The sequence below is a fragment of the Xiphophorus couchianus genome, chromosome 5, assembly GCF_001444195.1.
Source record: "Xiphophorus couchianus chromosome 5, X_couchianus-1.0, whole genome shotgun sequence".
NCBI classification, from domain to species: domain Eukaryota; kingdom Metazoa; phylum Chordata; class Actinopteri; order Cyprinodontiformes; family Poeciliidae; genus Xiphophorus; species Xiphophorus couchianus.
Genome location: NC_040232.1, coordinates 39404903 through 39427341, shown reverse-complemented (window position 1 = coordinate 39427341; position 22439 = coordinate 39404903).

The following is a 22439-nucleotide window of genomic DNA, read 5'->3' as shown; positions in this document are numbered from 1 at the left end:
GAGTATTTAAGGAAAGAGAAGACCCCCTCTTTTATTTTCCCTTTCTTTTCCCACTTTCTCACATTTCTTTGTGCTCGCATTTCCTCTTCTTCCTCTTATTTTATTCTCACCTTAAAATTTCTCCTTTGCTTCTCTTTCTAACAGTTTCATGCGTTTTTCATGCAAAATTCCTCACAGTGTAGAGATTTTCCTCAGTAACCACGCATGTATGCAGGTCTGTGAGGGGAACTTAAAGTGTTTGAAGCAAGAGCGTACAGTAGTACTGTTCACTTACACACCCAGAGAGTTGCTTCTGAATCACTCAGACTAATCTGGCCTGAAGGTGCAGCTCCAGAGACCAACCACGTCTGTGAGTAATTCTGGTGCGTTTTCTCAGAGAAATCTGAGTCTGCAAAGGAAAGTAAATGCAGAAAGTAATTATTATTGTGGCGCAGAGGGTTAGCACGCCCCACGTTTGGAGGTCTTAGTCCTCGACGCAGACGTCGCTGGTTCGACTCCCGGCCCCGACGACCTTTGCTGCATGTCTTCCGCCCTCTTTCCTGTCTGCCTACTGTCACAAAAAATACGAGCCGCAAAAACTCTTCAGAGAAAAAAAAAAAGAAAGTAATTATTATCTATATTCTACTTATTTGAGATCCAATGCATTAAGCAGCCTCATATTTAAAGGGACAGTTCACCATGTTTGAAAGAGTTTTGTTGAAAGACTATTCAGTCCACTTCAGTTTATCTTCAGTGCAAATATCGATACGGCTAAAATTCAACTCATCAGAGGACCAAACTGTGTCTATGCAGTTTAAATGTTTTCCTCTGACAAATAGAGATTTTCCCAAACAATAAGGTAAAACTGAGACTGACTGAGAAAGATCAAAATTAGCAGTTCAAGACGAGTTCATGCACTTTACAGGTTATATTGCTTACCTGCTATTTCTACAAAGTTGGTGGCCTTAACTCATCATTTTCTTTGTTGCAACGTCACCTGCTCTCATTATTCTCCTTGCATGTAAGTCATTGATTCTTCTGCTATCAATGACTGCTACATGGCACTATTTTTAGTGCTATCTAGCACTAAAAATATCTATTTTTACTATCACTCATAACAAACAGTCAACACATTTAATACATTTAAATGTTATAACAAGCTTACTGTAACATTTCTCCCTAAATATTTGTACCTGCGTTAGAATCTTTGCTTTTTCTGGTGGTTTGTGAGATTTGTTGCGATTATTAGTTTTTAAAGAAAGCTATGTTTGGGAAAATGACAAGCTTGATAAACATGCCTTGCTCTGAATGATTGTCAAGCAGTTAAGAATCCAGAAAAACAATTCATTGGTGAAATTTCAGACAAAAGCACATAGTTTTGATTCTTCTTTTGAAAGAAAACATCATTCAAATTCAATTCAAATTCAAAAATACTTTATTGATCACAAAGGGAAATTAATGTTGTAACTCATTTAATTAAAGAGCTACGGTAGACAGTGATGGTTGTTGGCAACAGTCTGTATTACTGTGAATTTGAACAAGCCTCTGACTGAAAACACTCTGTTTGCCCAAGACAGTCTCATGTAGAGGACGGTCAGGGTTGTCCATAATTTTCTTGATTTTATGAAGAATCCTTCTTTACATTATCATCTCCAAAGCTTCCATAGTCGTCACCAGAACAGAACCAGCCTTCTTTATCAGGGTGTTGAGCCTTTTTAGGTCTCTGGCTCTGATGCTGCTGCTCCAACAGATAACAGCAGAGATGACGCTCTCAACAATAGACTGATAGAAGATCTGCAGCATCTTGCTGCAAACCTTGAAGGATTTTGGCTTCCTCAGGAAGTCCAGTCTGCTCTGTCCCTTATTATAGATGGTTCACTGTTGCGTCTCCAGTCCAGTCTGTTGAACAGATGAACACCGAGGTATTTATATTCTTCAACTACCTTCACTTTTTCTCCCATGATGGAAATAGGATTTGATCTAATCCTGTTCCTACTGAAATCGACAATAATCTCCTTTGTTTTGTTTACATTTAAGATGAGATGATTGTTCCCTCCATGACACAAAGGAGTCCACCAGCTCTCTGTACTCAGCCTCTTGTCCATCTCTGATTCAACCGACAGCTGCAGAGTCATCTGAGTATTTCTGGAGATGACAGAAGTTGGACTTGTGCTGGAAGTCTGAAGTGTACGTTGCTTCATCTTAAAATCAAATTTTACACCTTTCAGCAACATTCTACGTTAGAGTTAGAAATTGTAGACATCATTGGACAATGTAAATCTGTTTTGAAAGAGATCTTAGAGATGATAAAAGTGTTCATAACAATCTAAAAGACAAAGTACCATCCTTTTACCGTTTGGAATACTGTCATTTAATTTCTTTGCATAGCCAAGTTTTCTAACTTGAACCACTTTTGTATTGGTACAATGATAGAAAATATCAAAGTTTAATTAGGTAACATTTTGCTCACTGTACCAGCAAACCCATTTTGTGGATATATTTTAAAACGTTTCAACCCAGTGCTGTTAACAGTGTAGATAAATATGTGAATAAGGGTAAACAAGGTACGAATTTTGCTGGTTCCTGAGCGCATGGACAGTTGGAGCATTTTGTTGAAGAAGTTGCAGCATGTGGGTGTAAACAAAGGCCAAACTTCAGCCGCAGGCCTGTTTACTCTGTTCTGTTTATATCTCATGCCATTTAAAGTACATGTTCAAATGTTTCTAAAACTTATTAAATGTGTTTTTCTGTATGATTAGCTAAACTTATTGTGTTCCACATCAGCTATTTTTCTTCTAGACACTGAAGTATTTCTAGTGATGATGTTATGTCGTTGTTACATGTCACTGTGGTCTGCAAAGTAACATATTTAACCATGTTATTAGGACTGAGCGTCGTTTCCCTATGCTGAGGCTCAGAACACATTACACAAGACAAAATTGCTCATTATATCTGACAAGTATTCTCATCGAGCTGCAGAATGATGCCTGACAGCTTCACACACTTCATCAAGTATTTAATGCATACTCCGTTTTATACATGGCTGTCTGTGTGCGATGCGGATCTGTGAGTCTGTGCCTGGGTGTTAGTGCAAAGGAACAGCTCTTGATAAAACCACCGAAATGACAGAAAACAGCAGTGCATCCTCTCAGTCTCCTCTCACTCATACACACAGATGAGGCCTCTGGAGTTCAGTTTGCTCTGTTGCCGAGGGCACTGAGCCTTTATGGGGCAGTCCATTGTGGGAATGCGTAAGACCATGAAGAGCACAGAACACTGAGTAAATGGATAAGAGGAAGAAATTGCATAAAAACATTTGTGGAGAAGAATAAATGTGCTGTAATTTCTTAGCAGATGAATTTAGTCTAAAGAATCAATATTGTTGTAGCTAAAATTGCTTACTGTGGATGAATAAAATTTGAACAAGGGGTTTCATCAGAGGACATCTGACTTACTTGGGCCATATTTGTTTTTGTGTGTGTGTGTTGTTTTGTATCGCATATCAACCCGTCACAATTAAAACTAGTCCTTTGGATCTAGTTCAGAAAGAAACAAGAAGTAAAAGCTACCAGGCTGCAGTTCTATCAGATCAGCAAACTAGTAGCACAAACTGATGGCTATATCTGTCAGACAAGTATATACTGTGATTACCACATGCTTTTATTTAATCAGCAACAAAACACCATGACATAGAAGTTAGATCATCATAAACTTCATTATTAACAGCAGTATGACATCCTGACTTAACAGTTAACCAGTCAGACCATCATCAAAGAACAGGTTGACTGTAGTTGCAACTAGACCCTGCTGCAACTACAGAAGCAGGGTCTGGATGCTGTAGTCACTAGATGTATATTAATCTAGTTATCATTAAAAACAATTTATTGACTTATTTTTTGTTGTATCTTGTTATGTCTGCTGAACTGACAGCGCCTCTAAATGTCACAAACCACTGAATGCGCATGTATACTTACTGCATGCATGCTACTCTGACAACATATGCTGATCTGACAGAACACCTTATTCTGATTTTTATTACAGGGTTTTTATTTGGCATAATTTGGTCCACACTCCTCACCAGCTGATGGCGATAATTCTCCATTAAGTTGTTTGTCAACCACCATAAAACACAAAGTAGAAGAAAAAGAACCAATCACCGCCCCTCGAATATTTTTCAGGCAAAGGAGCATTTTTAGGTTCCTTTATTTACGTTTTGTTTCCAGTTTCGGCTGTGTTCCTTATGCTGCTGTTCTTGTAGGATTAACATTAGTTTCCTGTTATTCCTTTAAAAACATTGAGACTCAGTGGAGTATAGTATGTAAAGTAAAATACATGTATATATCTGTTGGTTTGCAATCCGAAATCAGACAAAGTCCAGCCATTATAGAGCTCTAAATCTTTTCTTTATCAGTTCTTTGCACATTACACTACCATTTTCAAACTGACAAACATTCCAAACAAGAGGGAGCCACACCTGATTCAAACCACCTGGCTTTTAAAGCATGGCCAGGACTAATTAAGGGGCGGAGACAACAATTACATTTCCAGGTAAACGAAAGAACAAACATTTGTGCTAAACAATATTCCTAAACAAATATTTACAGAATTACAACTAACAATTTAACAAAAATAAGCTTGGACAAAACAAAAAATAAAACAAACATCTCTCCTCCTTCTCAAACAATGGACCTTCCCAGTAAGGTAAATTGGAAACACCAGGTCCTAGGCATCACTGCTCATGGGCGCGCCTCCATGGCAACACATGACCTCAAAGGAAAGAGAGGATGATCAAAACAAAATATTAAATAAAGCAACAATACAGGAAGCACAAAAAACAACAACACCTGTTGAGGGGGGGTAAATCCCTCACAATATCCTAAGAATATGTTAGGATCTGGGCTCTGGGGAGCCTTTTTGTCAGTTTCTCTCATCCTTTTGTTCATCCACCTTTTCCCATCTGTCCCCGCTTGTTTTCCTCTTTTTTTATTTGCTCATCCTAACAAGTGAGGTCATAGCAGACTACAGGAGGTCCAGGAGGACAATGCACCCACCTCTTACAATTCAAGAGGAGGTGGTGGAGGGATGTGGATGTTCAAATCGTGGACATCCACATTACCTCAGACCTGATCTGGTCACTGAACACTGCTTTTCTGATGAGGAAGGCCAAACAAAGACTCTTCTTCCTCAGGAAACTGAAAAGTGCTGGACTTCCTGCTCATGTTACTCAGCAACCTTGGATGGGCACAGGATAAGAACAGGGGGCCGAACGTCATTCACATTGGTCCTCAATACAGGCACACCAGAGGGCTGTATGCTTAGTCAGGTATTTTTACTCTGTCCACCCACGACTGCGAAGCTATCCACTTTTCTAACAGGGTTCTAAAGTTTGCTATCAGACCCACTACGATGGTATAATCTGCAGATAATTATAAGACCCTGTCCAGAGAGGAGATCCCATACCTGTCCCAGTGGCGTTCACTGAACAACCTAGTGCTGAACAATTTCTCTGTCTATTGCCGGCCTCACAACCCTTCCCTTGCATTAGTAATCATCACAACAGAACAACCTGATGAAGAAGGCTGGTTCTCTTGTGGTTCTGTTCTGGGTACAACTGTGGAACCTCTTAAGATGACGATGCAAAGAAGGTGTAGCGGCTAAAATTCTGTATTTTAGGCTACTGGTTGCTGCTGTTCCTGGTAAGCGTTGGTTTTCTGTGTGCTCAATCAAGATTTCCCGATCTTCAGTTTGACTTATAATCATAAAGCCATTTATTTTCTGTAGAATTTCAATTGTCTTGCCATTTCAATTTAGAACCACATAAATCAGCTGTAACTCAAAACCAAGCACAGTAGAAAAGCGTTTGCCTCTTCCCATTAGCAACACCTGAACAGAATCCCACTTGACCTTAAATAACCTCATCCCCCTTGAGACATACTCAGAACTGAAAATGAAATGCGCCCCTTGGTGGCGATAAACACAGGAAAAGATAAATGGCTCCTACAGAAGGATTTTACATAAAATCGAGAAACTTATGGACAAACCCTGATCATCCTCTTCATGAGAATGTCTCAGAAGAACAGAGTGTCTTCAGTCAGAGGCTTGTTCAAATTCACAGTAATACAGACCTCTACAGGAGATCTTTCCTGCCAATAGCCATCACTATCTACAATAACCCTTTGAAGAATCTTTAATAATATGAGTTACAACATTTAATATCCCTTTGGGATAAAAAACAAAAACAAAATTGGATTTTAATTTAATTGAATCACAGCACAAGTACATTAAAATCAGATATTCTTGTTATCAACATGTCACTCCATAAAATTGCCCTAAGTTCATCCTCCTCTGCCGCTGAAGAACACTAGTTTCTATAGAAATTCATGCAAACAAAAACCCTTAAACCAGGAGTGCTCAAAGTGGGTCTTCGAGGGCCGGCATCCTGCATGTTTTAGTTCTCTCTCTGGTTTAACTCACCTGGATCAAATGATGGCTTGTTAGAAGGCCTAAAAAGAACACTGACATGCTGAAAAGGTTGTTACTACCTCCAGGGAGAGAACTAAAACTTACAGGATGCCGGCCCTCGAGAACTGACTTTGGGCACCCCTGCCTTAAACTAACATTATGGCTTTCAGTGTAATCATGTAGGTCACCGAATGAATCCTTCCACAATGGCAATTACATGGATTACTTAAATGGAGAACCATTCTCTTGGCTGAAGTGTAAGATTTTTTGTGGTCTGAATGTTTCCAGCTGAGCTGGATGTCAGCCTAAATGGCAAACATAATCAATCCCTCCAGGTGGTCTTATGACTCACTTCTTTTAGTTTTTATTCAGCCTTCAATAATGTTTTTTGATTCCTCCGCGCTGCAATAACCTTTGTAAACAAATTATTTAAGTAAGGTAGTTGTGTTTTTTAAATCTTTTTTTTCCAACTTACTGGAACTTTGCCAACCTTAACTTTCTGGCTGTCAGATCTGGAACAAACTCAGCTGTGATTACAATGGCAACTGACAACAGTGTGAAGCATATTTAGGAAAACGGTGTTGACATATTGACTTGTTTTTTTTAGATCGGTGACCCAACATTGTTCAATAGTGTCATGGAAGCAGACAGCCGGGTAAGAGGACCAGGAATCTGTTCATTTATCATTATCAGTTACACCGGCGCTTTTTATGCGGTGACAAGCCAAGATATCTGCTGTGAATGGGTCTATTGAATCTGGCAAACAGCTGCTGAACCATGTTGCTCAACTCCCTTATTGTTTCCTCTGTTACTGAGAAACTCTGTACCTCTCCGACAGATGTCAGTGTGGGAGGCTGACATCTCTCAGCAAGTCGACCCTTGTTCTTTATGCAAATCAAGCAAAGACAAAGGCTTAAAAACTGTTTGTATGAAGGATTAGCTAAAAGACTCAGACAACTGAAATCCTGTCATCCTCTTTACTGGATATTGGGGGTGGTAGCAGCCACCCAGTAACTGCAGATAGAGCAACAAAGACACTAGTTGCTTCTAATCATAAAAGCTGTGCATGCTGCAAAGCTAAGCTTTTTTGTACCAATCATATTTGGTGAGAGAATGTTTGGCAGATCAATTAAAATGAAAATCAAAGGCGACACCAACAGAAAAGGATGAGACCATAAAGGGTTAGATTAGATTTTTTTGATGTGGAGTCACTGCTAAAATCTGTATCCATCCTGATTAGATATTAGCTTCATTTATGCTCAGATCACTTCATAAACCTTAACCTGCTCATGGGATAATTTGATGATTCAGGATACCAACAGCAGCAACAATGAGACCAACAACAGAACCATAGTGTAGCTGTGATGAAAATTTACATTTACTCATAATGCCCCCCCGTCCCCCCCAAAAAAAACAAAAAAAAAAAAACTGTAAAAGAGCAGTTCAGATGAGTCATCAGAAGTCCAAAATTAGTATTAATAAGAACCAGAACACACATTCTGTATATTCTGGTAAAAAAATGATGTGTCTATGATAAAGTCAGAAAGCTATTACTCAGGCTGAGAGCTATTCAGCATCACCAGACCTACAGTCAGCATGAAGTGTCTCAAATGCCTTGAGTTCCAGCTCGGCTGGCCGCCCCCCAGTCAGCACTGTGGACAGAGACATGGAGCTACAAATGAACAAAAATCAAAAAGATATGCAAACTTTAAGCTTCTCTAGCAACATAAACGTCAGAAATTAGTTTCTTTAAATGAGATAATGGGTGCTGGGTAGTTGGAAGACTTCAATTGGTAATCCATACCCAGCTTGAGAAGCCAGCAGGAAACATCTATCTGGCCCAGTGGTATTTTTTTATTTTTTTTTACAAAAAAGAAATGCTTTGTGCTCCCTGCCTCCTGTTGTGTCGCCCAGTTTGCCCTTTTCTCCTAGTGTGAGATTAATTCAATACAATTTTGTACAAAGATTTTTCTTGTACACTGAACTTCCAGGCTTTTTTCCTGGCCATGTCACGCTCTAAAAAGCGAGGCAGTGATGGTTAAAGAGCACTGAAGCTCACCCCAACAAAAAAAGATGACGTTGGAACATCTTTGTGGTCACAGCTCAATAATTCATGGCTCGGGTTAACGTGGCTGAAAGTTTGAAGCTGGTTTATTTAACTGAAAATCCTGTTTAACTATGACAAGGGTTTAAATAAAATGCTATTTCAATTTCATTTTCACACTTGGGAAAATGATTTAAAAAGGGAATTTTGGATGCAGTTCCATGAATACTAAATAAATAAAATTAGTTTCCTAAAGTAAATCAAGCTGTTTTTTTATTAATTACTTTTTTTATCACTATCTTACTCAATCCATCCATCCATCCATTTTCTAACACCCTTGTCCCTAGTGGGGTCCGGAGGGGTGCTGGTGCCTATCTCTAGCTAACGTTCCAGACGAGAGGCGGGGTCACCCTGGGCAGGTCGCCAGTCTGTCGCAGGGCTATCTTACTCAAAATACAATCATTTTATTTGCTATAACTAGTATATGTTGGGTTCTAAATACAAAACACCATAAAAATATAGCATTGCTATCCTCATTCTTTTGACTCCTTTTTGATGGAAGAAAGAGTTTTATTATGAAAGTGCAAAGTAGAGATTATTGGTGTCATTTAAATTTGGAATGAATGAATTATATTGAAAACTGTTCCGAATGTATTTTTTGATCTATTCTTAGATGAACCTGTAAGTATAACTTACACCATTAAATCTCTAGTGTCAAATTATCAGTGTCAGAGCATGTCAACTCTGAAAGAGTTCATCTCATAGAGTAGCATGAGACTAGAAAAATGTAACACTTGCAAAAAAAATTAAGAGTGGCATCGCCACACAGAATATGTGGTATTGAGGTGCTCATGCCACAGGAATCTTTTGACATGCAGATGAAATATGTCTTGTGTTTTGTTGAGGAAAAATGCACATGAGGAAAATGAGAAATCAAACTGATAGCTCACAGCATTAATGACCAATAACTTTACTTCAAAGAATTTATATTCTATGTTTTAGTCCAATTTATCAATAAATATTAGAAATTAGGCACCAACACCACAAAAAAGCTAAATTTAAACACATAATAAGAATCCTCTAAACAGTTATGTATCTGGCACAAATACACTAAAACAAGACCCAAATACAAAAATGAGACTTGAAGCGACTATAAAGAGATGCAAATTGGCTCAAATGAGACACAAACAGCATTAATTACACCCAAAATGTATAATGAGGCATAAAATGACCTAAATGAGACAGAAGAACTATAATAGTACACAAAAAGACATTCAAATTTAGTGAAACGACACAGATGAATGTAAAACAGTCAAAAAGTGACACACAGAATGAAAAGAGCAGACTTGGGTGATTAGAAGTGCAGTTTGTGGCTATTTTGTGTCACAACTGTTCTGGGTGTTTTGTTTGTATGTGGGCATGAATGTGCCTGAATTCCTACTGTTTAAAAATCCACACATGATTACAGGATGAATAAATGAAGTAAGCTTTGAAGAGGCAAATCTGAACCCTTTAATCAATTTCTTGGGACTTGCTTTAAAAGAAGGTAGATAGATAAGCCACTGGAAGATTCATGGTAACCATTTCATCTTAGCCTTATTACACAGTGATCCTCGGTCAACATCTCAACATAGTTACAACATGAAAAATGAGTGTAAACAGTAAAGTTATTGTTTGCATGATGGTGCAAATGTGCTTCTGCCTCGAAGTCTGTGAAGGCTGGTGGTACCGTCGTGCTATGAGGATCCTTTTGTTTAGAAGAGATGGGGATGGAGGTGAATAAGACTTTTGAGGGATCATCATTCTAAACATACAGCTAGAACTGCTGAATGGATGAGATCACAGGTTTTTTATGTGTTAGAATGGCAAAATTAAAGTTCAGACCCAAATGCAACTTTGAATTCATGGCGAAAGTTGAACATTTCCAATCCAACTTGACTGAATTTCAGCTAGTTTGCAAAGAAGATTGGGCAAATTTTTCCATTAAAGGTGTTGGAACGCTGGACAGTTACTACCCAAAAGATGTACACCACATTTCTCAGATTTATATTTCTAACTAATATATATATATATATATATATATATATATATAAATAAATAGTTGACCATTTTCTTCTTCTTCCAATTATTCACACTTTTGTTTTTGTCTGTCACAAAAAAATTTACCAAAATAGAGAGATGTTCAAAAGCATTTGGCATTGTTCTGAGGTTTTGTTTCATACCTTCTTGGAAGAAAGATACTAAGAAATGATTTGGATTTCAACTGTACACCACATCCAAAATATATTTGTATTCCAATAAAACTTATGGGTTTTGGTTAAAAAACAAAAATAAATTCAACATCAATGAAGAAAATTACAATAACATTTTTTTCTTTTTTTGTTTTGATTTTCTTTTGAACATTTTTTGAGCATTGAAAATTGAATCGCTTTCAGAAGTGATTAAAATGTTCTTTTATAGGTTCCTGGGATGTTCTGTGAAATTTATGTCAATTCAAAGCAATAAGCAAAGCAATAAACAATGACATTACTGTCCACAATAAATAAAGAACTAACAAAATACCTTTTTACACCTCTGACCATAAATAACACATCAGCAACACAGAACACAGTGGGTCCTTTAGAATGTCAGGATATGTCATCTCTCATTTCAGGCACACACACATGCAGGAGCTGGCCTAGTTTGTCTGTCATAGGACCTCTATGGTTGAGGGGGAGGTGGCGAGTGGCGAGGGGACGTTGCCCGCCGGCGAGCTCTTCCCTCCTGGTTAGGGCTGAGTGCTTCCTACTCTCCTGCCTGGAGCTTCATCATTTATAGACGAGACAAAATAAAACAAACACAACAAAACGACTTGAAGTCTGAGAGCTGCGGTTCTCACATATATGGGCGCTCAACATAGAGGCCAACCGAGATGCAGACAGAGCAGAGTTTGTGTAAGTCCTTGTTTCTGCCTCCCAGTATTCCTCAGCAGGCAGCAGTCAGGTGGAAAGCCTCTGTTAGAACACCAATGCTGTGTCACTATTTGTAAACGGGTGGGTGGGGCATTGGGTTTGTGATTATCAAGGTTATTAAACCTAAATTTACTCTAAATGTTTGACATCTAATCTCACAACCAGAAGTGCCTTGATTGTCATACAGCCATCAGCATAACTGTGGAGCTGTTTATGTGTGCAAGTGAGAGACAGAGACTAGTTGTCATTAATCAAGTGAAAGCGTTCCACTCAATGCTCATATATGATTTATGGTTGACTATCAGAGAGGCCATGATGCTTTTGTTGCTCAAGCTGAGCTGAGTGACAGACTGCAGGGTCACACATCACCTGTCAGCCTTTACTAAAGCCAATAGAAAGGCCATCCTCAAAGGAGGGAAAAGGTGGATATCCTGGGTGGTTCTACAGCAAGACTCAAAGCCTTGCATGACAGTAAAAAACGTTGGCTAAAATATGATGGTTGATATTATTAAAATTAGGGTATGTGAACTAAAGAATGTCATTGTATCACCTTATGAATAGGTTTCATTGTATTTTGTTGGGATGTTGTGGGAGAAGCCAACAGAAAGCACTGCATAGCTGTAAAGGCCAAAAAAAAAGGATTCAATGTTTTCCATTTTCTTAAATAAAAATCAACAGGGTGTGTTATTCAGATGTATTTAGCCGCTGTGAGTTAAAGGTTTCCTGAAACATTTGATCTGTAATGGCGTTGGTGTGCACTACCAGTTTCATACATAATAAAACTGATATTTTTGTCTATTCAAAATAGCTCAGTCAGATTGGATGCACATAAAACATAATCATCTGATGCAGTTTTCCCAGCTTGGGAAAAAAAAAAACTACAACCAATGAGCTGTTTCTGTCACAGTCACTGAAATGTTTTATTGACAAACACAAAAATGCCAGAGCAAAATAATGAGCACTAAGACAATTTGCTTGATCGCTAAAGAGATGCTGCCCTTTAATCTAATTGAAAAGACGCAATTTTAAAAAATGCTGCAAAAATTTGACACCCAGTACGCAGTATTAACTGTTTTTCCTTGCGTGAGCCTCATTAATATATTTTGAAGGGCAATTGTATTTACAGAGACTTCATAATCCATTTTATCTATTTTTTGGTTTATTTATTGGATAGTTAAAATGTCTTTCAGTTCCTGTGTAAGACATTGTTTGGAAAGGCATTTTTTAATCTTTGGGAGGGCGTAATTAATATATTATATCAATAGAAAATCTTGCCAAAACAACAATGCTATCATTTATCGTAATAATTTCTGAGACAATGTATTTCCCAGCAAAATTTGTTATTTTGGTAAATTTGTGTCTTTGTTAGATTTGCAAGTGGATACTCTGCGAGATATTCAAAGTTTGAGATGTTATTTTATATCTCAACACTTCAGTAGACTCTTCTACAACCCGATCTCTGAGTCTGGATATCAGGGTCAGGCAGATGCAACACTATTCACTTTTTTTTTTTAAACTTGTCTTTCTACTTCAAAATTATGCAATTATTTTGTGTTGGCCTATCAAATGAAGTCAAATAAAATTCACAGATTTTTGTGCTTGTAATGTGAGAAAATGACAGTGTATACTCAGACAGAATACAAAATCGCTGAAATAATGAGAGATTGCTCCAATATTGCTGTACAACTCTAATTTTCTCTTTCACTGCTGTCTAAGAAGTCAATTAATATAAAAAAATGTGTGGGTGAAACTTATTGAAAATCTGACAAATTCAAAAACCTCCATGCAGTCTGGAATGACGATAGCTGTTTCAGAATATGTTCTATACAACAAATAACAGATTATTGCTGTATTTGTCTGTATGTCTGATCTGTTACCTTTAAAATTATCTACAGCTTTGGTTCCTTGGTTCTAATGATGATGTCTGTTCACTAATGTTCACTAACAAAGACAGTATACCTCTTGTAATTGATAAGCTTATAAATGCTCAATGTGAAGCATCAATACGCATTAAAAGTCAAATCAGTTAGATTAAGTAAAATCTCAAATATAGTAAAATAGTAAAATATTTATATTTTCTCTGAAAGGTAATTTCTTATTTTCAGAGAGCCTAGACTGTATGAAAAGAATAATTTAAATATACTATAAAAGTGTTTAATTTGCAGAATCCCAGAATTTACAGTATATAATCATTCAGTTCACAATTCACTTAAATTGTGAACTGAATGATTAGATTGCATCTAGACACAAAATAATCCACAGACTAAAGATTTATTGACTGAAAGGATGAGGGGAGGATGGGGTGAGAGGTTGAATGGATGGAGGGATTGAGAAGAGGGATGGAGGGGTGGAGGGAAGAAGGAATAGATGGAAGAGGGGATGAAAGGATGAGGGGAATGAATGAGGTTAACCGAGGAAAATGCTGAATGACTTGGGAGGTGAAGACTCTACGTGGAGTTTTTGTCTTCAGGAAATGGTTCCTCCTGTTTTCCCAAGCCTGCGTAGATCTCCAAAAGAGTCTGATTTAAATTGAACAGAGGAGAGAGTGAGCTTGAAATAAATCACTGAGATTATTGCGGATGTATAAACGGTACGCCGGGGATGACCAGCGACCTAAAACGTGGATCATCTGATCTGAGATACCCTGACTGGTTGTGGAGGAGGCTGCTCCGATGCAAAACATCGAGTAATGATCGTTAGAGATGCCTGACTTCAACAGGACTTGACGGAGATGACCAGAAAAATCGGAACTGGACATAGTTAAAGATGGTCTCATATGGGCCGAGGAAGGAATTAAGACGGAAAAGATAAAAAGGACTAGAGGTGGCAAACTGATCGGTTTTACTTGGGGCACCCAGATATATTTGTCAAACTGTCGATCTCCCTCATGGCTGTTTCGGAAGATGAGAAGAGATGATGACTGAGTTTTAGACACTAGAAACCAGCTCATGCAGCTTTTACTAGATGGCAGTCCTAAATGTACATAACTTTAAAATATAAATAAATACATACAATTCCATAATTCTTCAATTCAGCGGTGATAGAAGTTTGGTGATAATGCAGGTCTTTGACCACATTTGCCCCACATTCCCTCCTAATTCAGGGATTGTGGTTTTTTAATGTCAGTATTTATGTTACTAGAGTGAAACAGAAAGAGCAGAATATAGAAAATGCAAAAATGATAGTTGCATTTACTGGGAGAAAGACTATGACTAGTTATCAGGACAGAATGAGACCTGTAAAACTAGTAGGTCCATATGACCAAGGAGAGAACCAGTCATCTGCTCCAACAATTTATTACTCTTTAGGAAATATTTTTGGAACTTTGGACACATCAGGAACATCATAATATCAGATGTATTTTTCATCCTTATATCAGTGATTTAAAACTATTTTTAATTAGGTGGTATACCACAAAGTTGTGCTTGAATGTAAACGTCAATTATTTTTTCACCAATAGAAAAGTGTAATGTGTTTATTATGAATAAGACAACCAAGCAGAAGGAAGAAGCAGATATGAACTTATGAAAATATTGAAACCTTCAAGAATCTATGTTGTGTAAGATATTTAAGAAAATAATACTGAAACCGCACTTTATTTGGCTGTTATCTCTAAAATATGTTACTTTCCATTTTGAACACCAGACATCTCATGTCTTCCCCAGTTTTTCACTTAGTTCAACTACTGGAATGGATTTTATAATCAGTGTTACAAGCCAACACAGAGTCTGAAGGGATGGAGAAATTTACATCAATATGGAACCTGTTGGACCAACTGCTTCTAAACACACAGGTAAGAATGAAATTACAGTGAAATCTAGTATGTGTTTAATTAATTTAGCTAAGGTTAAGGTTTTTGTTAAGGTTGGAACAGTTCCAAACAGAGGCTCTGCCTCGGTGTGGCTGTATCTTTGGGAATCCTGAATGTTTTACTTTTGGCTGAACTCATCGCCCTCAGTGTACAGAGTAAGTCTTCTTCTGGTCATCTTAAAGATGTAAAAGGTCAATTTTATCTTTCTGTAATAAAAATGTCATTGGTGGCTTCTGAAGTCAAACTGATCAAATAGCGAGGGTTTAAAAAAGGATAGAGCTTGGTGACAAAGTGTTGCAGAGAGCTGAAACAAAACAATATGTTACATGAGTTTGATTCATTTTGCATTTGCAACCATTGCTGAAGGTTAGCATGTGTTTAATATAATTTAAAAGCATGTGTTTAATATCTTCTCTTTTTAAACTATTTACCCAACGATTTATTGTTAGGGGTTAGGGATAGGGTTAGGGTAAGAATAGTTTAAATTCTACAGGCATAACCAAAATCATGAAGCTATTTTATACTGTAAGTCTTCAAAGAAAATATGATGCGACTTCTTTTTGCAAACATGTCTGTTGATTTTTTCCCAGCTCATGACAGTAGATTAAACAGCAATGTAAAAGAAACAAAACTTTTTTTTCTTTCAGGGACATTGTGTCCTACAGAATAGACAAACATCAGCTGACAAGGTCTCAGTGACACATCTAGTGTTTAGGAGGTGCAATAAAGGTCAGAAGAGTTTATTTGCCGAATTTACTGTGTACTTTAACCTCACTGGTGATGCCACAGACCAGAGCTAAATAAATGAAATAAATGTTGAAAGCTCCTGACATTAAGTCGACATAGGACAAAGATTCAGGGCAGATACTGTTGAAATGCACCTTAAGGAGACGTTACGCTAAAAGCCAACAGTGGGCATCACTGGATTTATATAATTTGTTAAGACAATTTATTTTCCAAATTCACTTTGCACTTTATGTTCTGAATAGTAGAGTTTCGGGTGGAGGTTCATTGGCGGGGTCACAGACACTGTCATCGGTTAGGCGAGAGGTCTGATACATCCCAGACAATGTTGCAGTTCATCACAGATACAGAAACAATCATGCTCAGAGGATAGCCTTTAAAATACTTTTGTTAATTCATGGATCACTGAGTGGCTTAGCATCAGTATAAAATCAAGTGGAATTGATTAGGAAGGAAATGAGCAGGCTGATCTGAGTGAAGAAAACAGCAGATAAAAGTGTTATGGGGTTGTTAGTTCTGATTTAATTTACAATGTAAATTTATTATGTTTAATACTACTCTAAGATCATGAATCCCAAACACAGGTATTGAAAGTGGTGAAATGACAAATTCCTCCCTTGCTTTAAACTTCCTGAGCTAATGTTTTCTGTCTTCTGGGTGTTTTTTTAAGAAATCATTTGGAAGATAACCTCTAATTTAAACTTCAAAACAAAAAGGAACAAAGTCAGCAGGTGCAGTAGGAGTTCCTTCTGCCACACTACAGTGAATAATGCATAAAAGCTCAGAAATTGCTAAGCAATTTCACAAATTGCAAAGCAGTTTCACTCTTAAGAGGTGAGATTTGAGTGTATCAAGTAGAGCAAATTCAGTCTTTAGAAAGCTATAAAAGGCCTAAAAAATACATTGCTACTGTTTTGGCTAACATCTGATATCTTGAAATTGGTCATCCTCAATTTGTATTTAGCTCTATTAAAAATATTTCAATTTTACTGTTATATTTAAGCTCCTTTTTGAAAATGTTTAAACCAGTCCTGATGAACATGATAGCATAGTGTAACCAAACTATCTTGGCAACACTTGGAGTTGTTTGTTGGTTTCTCTGATTTCTAAAGTGCTTTGATAACTTTATGTCCTGTCATCAGGTTTAGTGTCTGACCACACCAGTTCCACGTGATCATGTGGGTACTGTGCCAAGTTTATGAATCACAGTTTCTTCATGTTTAGACCAGTGTTGTACTTGTTTAGTTTTGGAGTATCTATGTCAGCAAAGTTCATTTCTATAGATAAGTTGCTTAACAGACACATACGTTTATATAAAAATGATCAGATCTTGGACATAGTTTGAGGAAAAATGGGGCCAAAACCAAAGAAAATATTTTTATAATTTTTGGCTGTTTTTGAAAGTTCTTCAACCATTATTGTTGTAGAATCATCTGGCATAAATCCATATGAACCTCTCCACTAAGACTGAGAAAATTTGCAAAGTTTTAAATTAAAACAGGATGGGGACACTGTACAATAGCTGTTGAGAAACAATGTTGATGATGTAACATTTTGTTTAAAAAAAAAAAAATCATAAGTTGACTATCACACACCTGACAGTCTGAGGTGCAGTGGCACTGTAAACAGACAGGTGAGAAACTCCGATTTTAAAAGCTACACCACAGAGATACTCTGCATACGCAGCTGAACTGTCAATCAAACATCAGATGTCAACCTCTACCAAAGCCTGCAGAAAGTCCACCATCTCAGCTGTGAAAGGAGCCGTTCTGACATCCTCGACAAAAGTCTATTTGACTGTGTATCAGCTCTAAAGGCTGAATCAGAATCAAAAGGGGGTGTCTGTCCTAGACTCTCTCCTCTGTTCCATAGATGGTTTTGACAGTAAATTGCTGTCAATATCCATCAAATCAGAGGGATTGTGCACCACAGACACACACCAAGCTGAGAAAAAAGGCAAAATTTTCTCTCCTTATTCTCAAGCTGTGAAACATAAAGGAAGACATGGGGATTTTCACGCTGAAACACTCACTCACACATAAAGTGGTTACTGGCCACTGGAGCCCAAGAATAGATGTTCCAACTTGGAAACAGTTGATGTAACTATTATTTCTCTTCTTTTTCGACTCGTTTCTGTCCTGGTTCATGTTACACCAATCTGGTCTTTTCTCCCTCCTCTTCTGCTGCTGCTGCTCTCTCACTTCTTTTTATTCATCTCCTCTCTCTTCTTCCTCCCCTTTCCTCTCTTATGACTAGGCTCAACTCACTCCAGTATTTTTAGTATTTGTGAGTAGGCGTCGCCAGGTCCTTATGAATTTTCATAGGTTTGTTTGGTGTGTAGGCTGCCACGCTGCTCTGTATCTCTCCCTCTTCTTCAAGCTATCTCCAGCACAGGCACACACACACAGCATGTTTTTCTATCTTCACAAGGACTTTCCACTGACATCCATTCATTTTTCATACAGTTCTATAGCCTAACCCTAAACCTAACCTAGCACTTCCATCCTAACCCTTACACCAATCCAAAAATACACTTTGAGCACCATGAGGAGCAGTGGATCCTCACAACATAGTCTTTGTTGGAAAAATGGGCCTTACAAGGTAAGAAATGCAAAAACACACACGCAATCACAACGGTTTAGCAATAATACAAGACTGCACACACATGCAGAAACACACGTGTTAAGTGTGTAGGCTGGCTTCTGGTTAATGAGGATGTTTGGAGTCTTGGGAAGCGCCAACAGCCTACAGCAGGCCTGTCAGAGCCAGTGCTATCACCCTCCAAGTCCTCCATCATCCACTTTTCTCCAACTTACTCGTCTTGTTTTCCTTCTGACTCCTCTTGAGCCGCGGGGTTGCTCAGATGGAGACGCTCTTAATCCAGGAAATTAATTATCGTCATTTATCTGCTTCATCTCACACCCCTAGAGTATGGCTATATGTGGTAGAGCAGCCGATCGCATGTTCATGTGTGTGCAGCCAGGAGATTAAGTTGACCTATCTGTGGGAATACGGGCTTGTGTTTATGAATGTTAAGTCTTGTATGTTCCTGCGGGGTAAAATGCATTCTGCTCCAGTGTGTAACAGTAATTGCATTACAGCTGGGCATGTGGGGGTCTCCAAATTCTATAAATTAAATAGGAGGTAACGGCTTGTGTCAAAGAGTGTGTCGTTACACTGGCCATTAGATACGAACAGATGGATCACGTCAGGAAGAATTAGGCCGCAGTGGTCCTCACACTCTGTCTCTGAAGAAGCAACATGCACACTTACACACTTATAAACGTAACCACATACGGATACAACCCAGTGACACTCTGTAGTAAATTCTAGGTAGGTTTTCATTTCAAAGGAAACAAAAGTGTAGTCGCCCTCATATCTTTGTTCCCCTCTCTCTTCTGGCTGCAGCTGGTCTATGGCTTGTGACACAACTCATGCCTCCCAGTGTGCAAATTATTATTATTTTATTTATTTATTTTTTTAAACATAAAAACGTGTGTCTACATGAGACTCTCTGCTCCCCTCTCCTGTCCCACTTCCGCTCAGATTAGAGCGTCCATCTCTTGGGGGTTTTATTAGAATCACACACTGTAATGAAGAGATCTTCATTACTGGGACTATTTTTACTCAAGTCACTGTATAGTACTTTTAAAAGCACTTTTTGCACTTTATTAAGCGCTGCACTTTAAGCATAGATTTGCACATAAATAACAATTTGCACAAAAGAAGTTTTAATTGTATTTATTGAGTATTTTAGTGATTAGCATGTAGCCTTTTGTTCTGGGCTTTGCACAGCTGCTCCTCATTGAGACGTCAGCTGGTTCCCTGTGAAGGGAGGATAAATGTTACTCAGAGCAATGAGCTACTGGTGGGTGAAACTGAGCAAATGTTTGTGCATAATATGTTAAATGTGGAGTGCTAATATGAAGTGACTCACCTGTCTTTTCTGTGTCCTCTCCAGGGTGTTTGAACAAATACTGCCCTGGGGTCCAGACACCATTTATAGGTTCCGGGAGAGGCCATTGAAAAGTGTGGGGGGAATTGTTTATGGGTTTTGTGGTGTTTCATTATGGTGTAATGATAAAACATAAAATATTTATAAAAAATTGAAATGTTTGTATTTAGTAAAAGGTATTTTATTTAAATAGGTGGAGATCGGCGAATTGAGATTCCCCTGTGAATTAAAGGTGGTTTGATCCGTCATAGCTGGGACTATTTAAGGCTGCAGTTTCACCTGTGAAAAGATTATTGATGCTGTGAGAAGAATAAACAACTGCTGTTCCACCTGACTCTGCCTCAACTTTTCATCGTCACTGTAAAATCCAGCCGCAAAAGGCCGCTGGGGTGCACACACATATACACACACCCACACACACACACCCACCCACACACACACACATGCAGTATATATATATATATACATATATATATACACACATATTGTTTGCACACACACATTATGAAGACAGAGACTGCGCAACGTTAGCGAGAGGATCAGAGCATGTTCCTCCTGTCTGTATGTCGACAAAAAATGGTTAAAAAACATTTAAGATATGAACTGATTTTCAATTATTTAGCTTATGTATATAATGTGTGTGCTGAAGAGCGATCATAAATGGCAGAGAACAGATTTGAGGTGAGGCAGTCAGTTTTGTTTCCTCATGGCAGGGGGCGCTCATGATCCCTGACAATAGTATTGTGACTTCTCTTCTGCAGAAAAGGAGACAGCGAGCTAGCCATACAATAAATAAGTCAAGTGCAGCAATATATTTATTGTTTTCTCCTCTCTTCTGATGTCAACGTGGATGACTACATTTCTACACTTAAACAGTTTTCTAAAGTAGATTTTCAATCGAAGCAGGAATTAAAGAAAGACCAACACTTGAGCTGAAAGGTTTGCTTCAAACTACGAGACAGAAGGGCTGTTTTCAAACCGAAAGAAAAGACTGGCTTTGTGGATGTCCTGCTGTTAATCATGTTGTATCCAAGTGTGGATACAACATGATTATCAGATAATTTTCAGTCTGTTATTTTTTATGAATAACTGCCTGGTGATGTTTGGTATTGAATAACAATAGATAAAGGATTATGTTGATCACTGATGCTCTGCACACATATATGGAATAAACACAGACACCTTCTCTCCAAAAGTTTTATAATTTATTATGGTAACAAAAATACTCAGACTATAATAATTAAACCTAGGGTGAAATAGGAATGGAACAAAAAAGAATAAATCAAAAAGCACTAAAATGACAGTTCAGTATGAACCAGAATTATTTGGAGGAATTTTGAATGAGGCCAAATTAGTTTTCCACTAGAATTCGTTTGCAAATATGTTGTGAACTACTAAAAAAACGGGATAAGGAACAAATATGAATGAAACCACTAACCAACAGTACCTGGATTAAAGACCAACAGTCTTTAACCCAGGTACTGTTGGTTAGTGGAGAAAGGAAAATATGGAGAAAAAGTTAGAATCCTCAGTTCTTGCTCTAGGACTGCTGTGGTCTGACACAGTTCAAGCATCAACAATTCAAAAAGGCAATTTAAACCACAATAAATTGTGTTATTCTAACCTAAATTTCCCAAATTTGCCCAGACATATGCCTTTACTCGATCGATCCTATGGAAAAGAAGGCGTCCTATGAACAACAACAGCAAACCTGGTGGCCTTGGCCAGTTGAATAAACAAGGGAAAAGCCATTGTACAGTGGCAGACCACTCAAGCTAGAGGCTGGGGAAGTTTGTGTTAGTCCGGGCAGAGTCCTGGTCTGACTAACACACATGGTATGTGTGTTGAGCTCGGGTTTGTGTTCTCTCTGGACACAGGAGCAGAAGAACTGCTTCGTCCAGGTTGTCAGACAACGTTTCTTCTCGGTGAATGAATAATATTAACATTCTTTCTGCAGGTGCTTCAATAAGCTAGGCTGAGGGTTAATTTCTGCTCGGATACAGTTACCAGTTTGGCAAATGCTAGACCAATCAATTTTGAAGACAGGAATTCTCAACCAGCAAGGAAAAGGATTCAGGCAGATGTCCCCCACCAGTGCAGGGGCCTGTGGGAGAGAAGCTGCTCTGAGCAGCAGACGTTGGTTAAACCATGATGTCATGTGATCATGCTGAGAAGGTCCTTCTTCCTGGAAATTGTGGCCATGTTAATTCTGGGATTCAGAGTTTTGGACCTAACATAACATTTAAGTAGTAAAAACAAACAGACATGCTAGCTAACAAAATAACTTAAATGTTTAGCAAGCAATTGAGCAAGAAAGAGTCAAAATATTGTATCAAGCTGAAAATATAGATTAAAATCTATTAAATCAACCAAACATGTTAGTAAGCAAAATTGCTAAAAGATATTGCATTATTACTGAAAAAAAGCCTTTTTAGCACAATAACTAGCAGGTATGATAGCCAAAAACTAATTTTTAAGCTATCTGACTGGAAA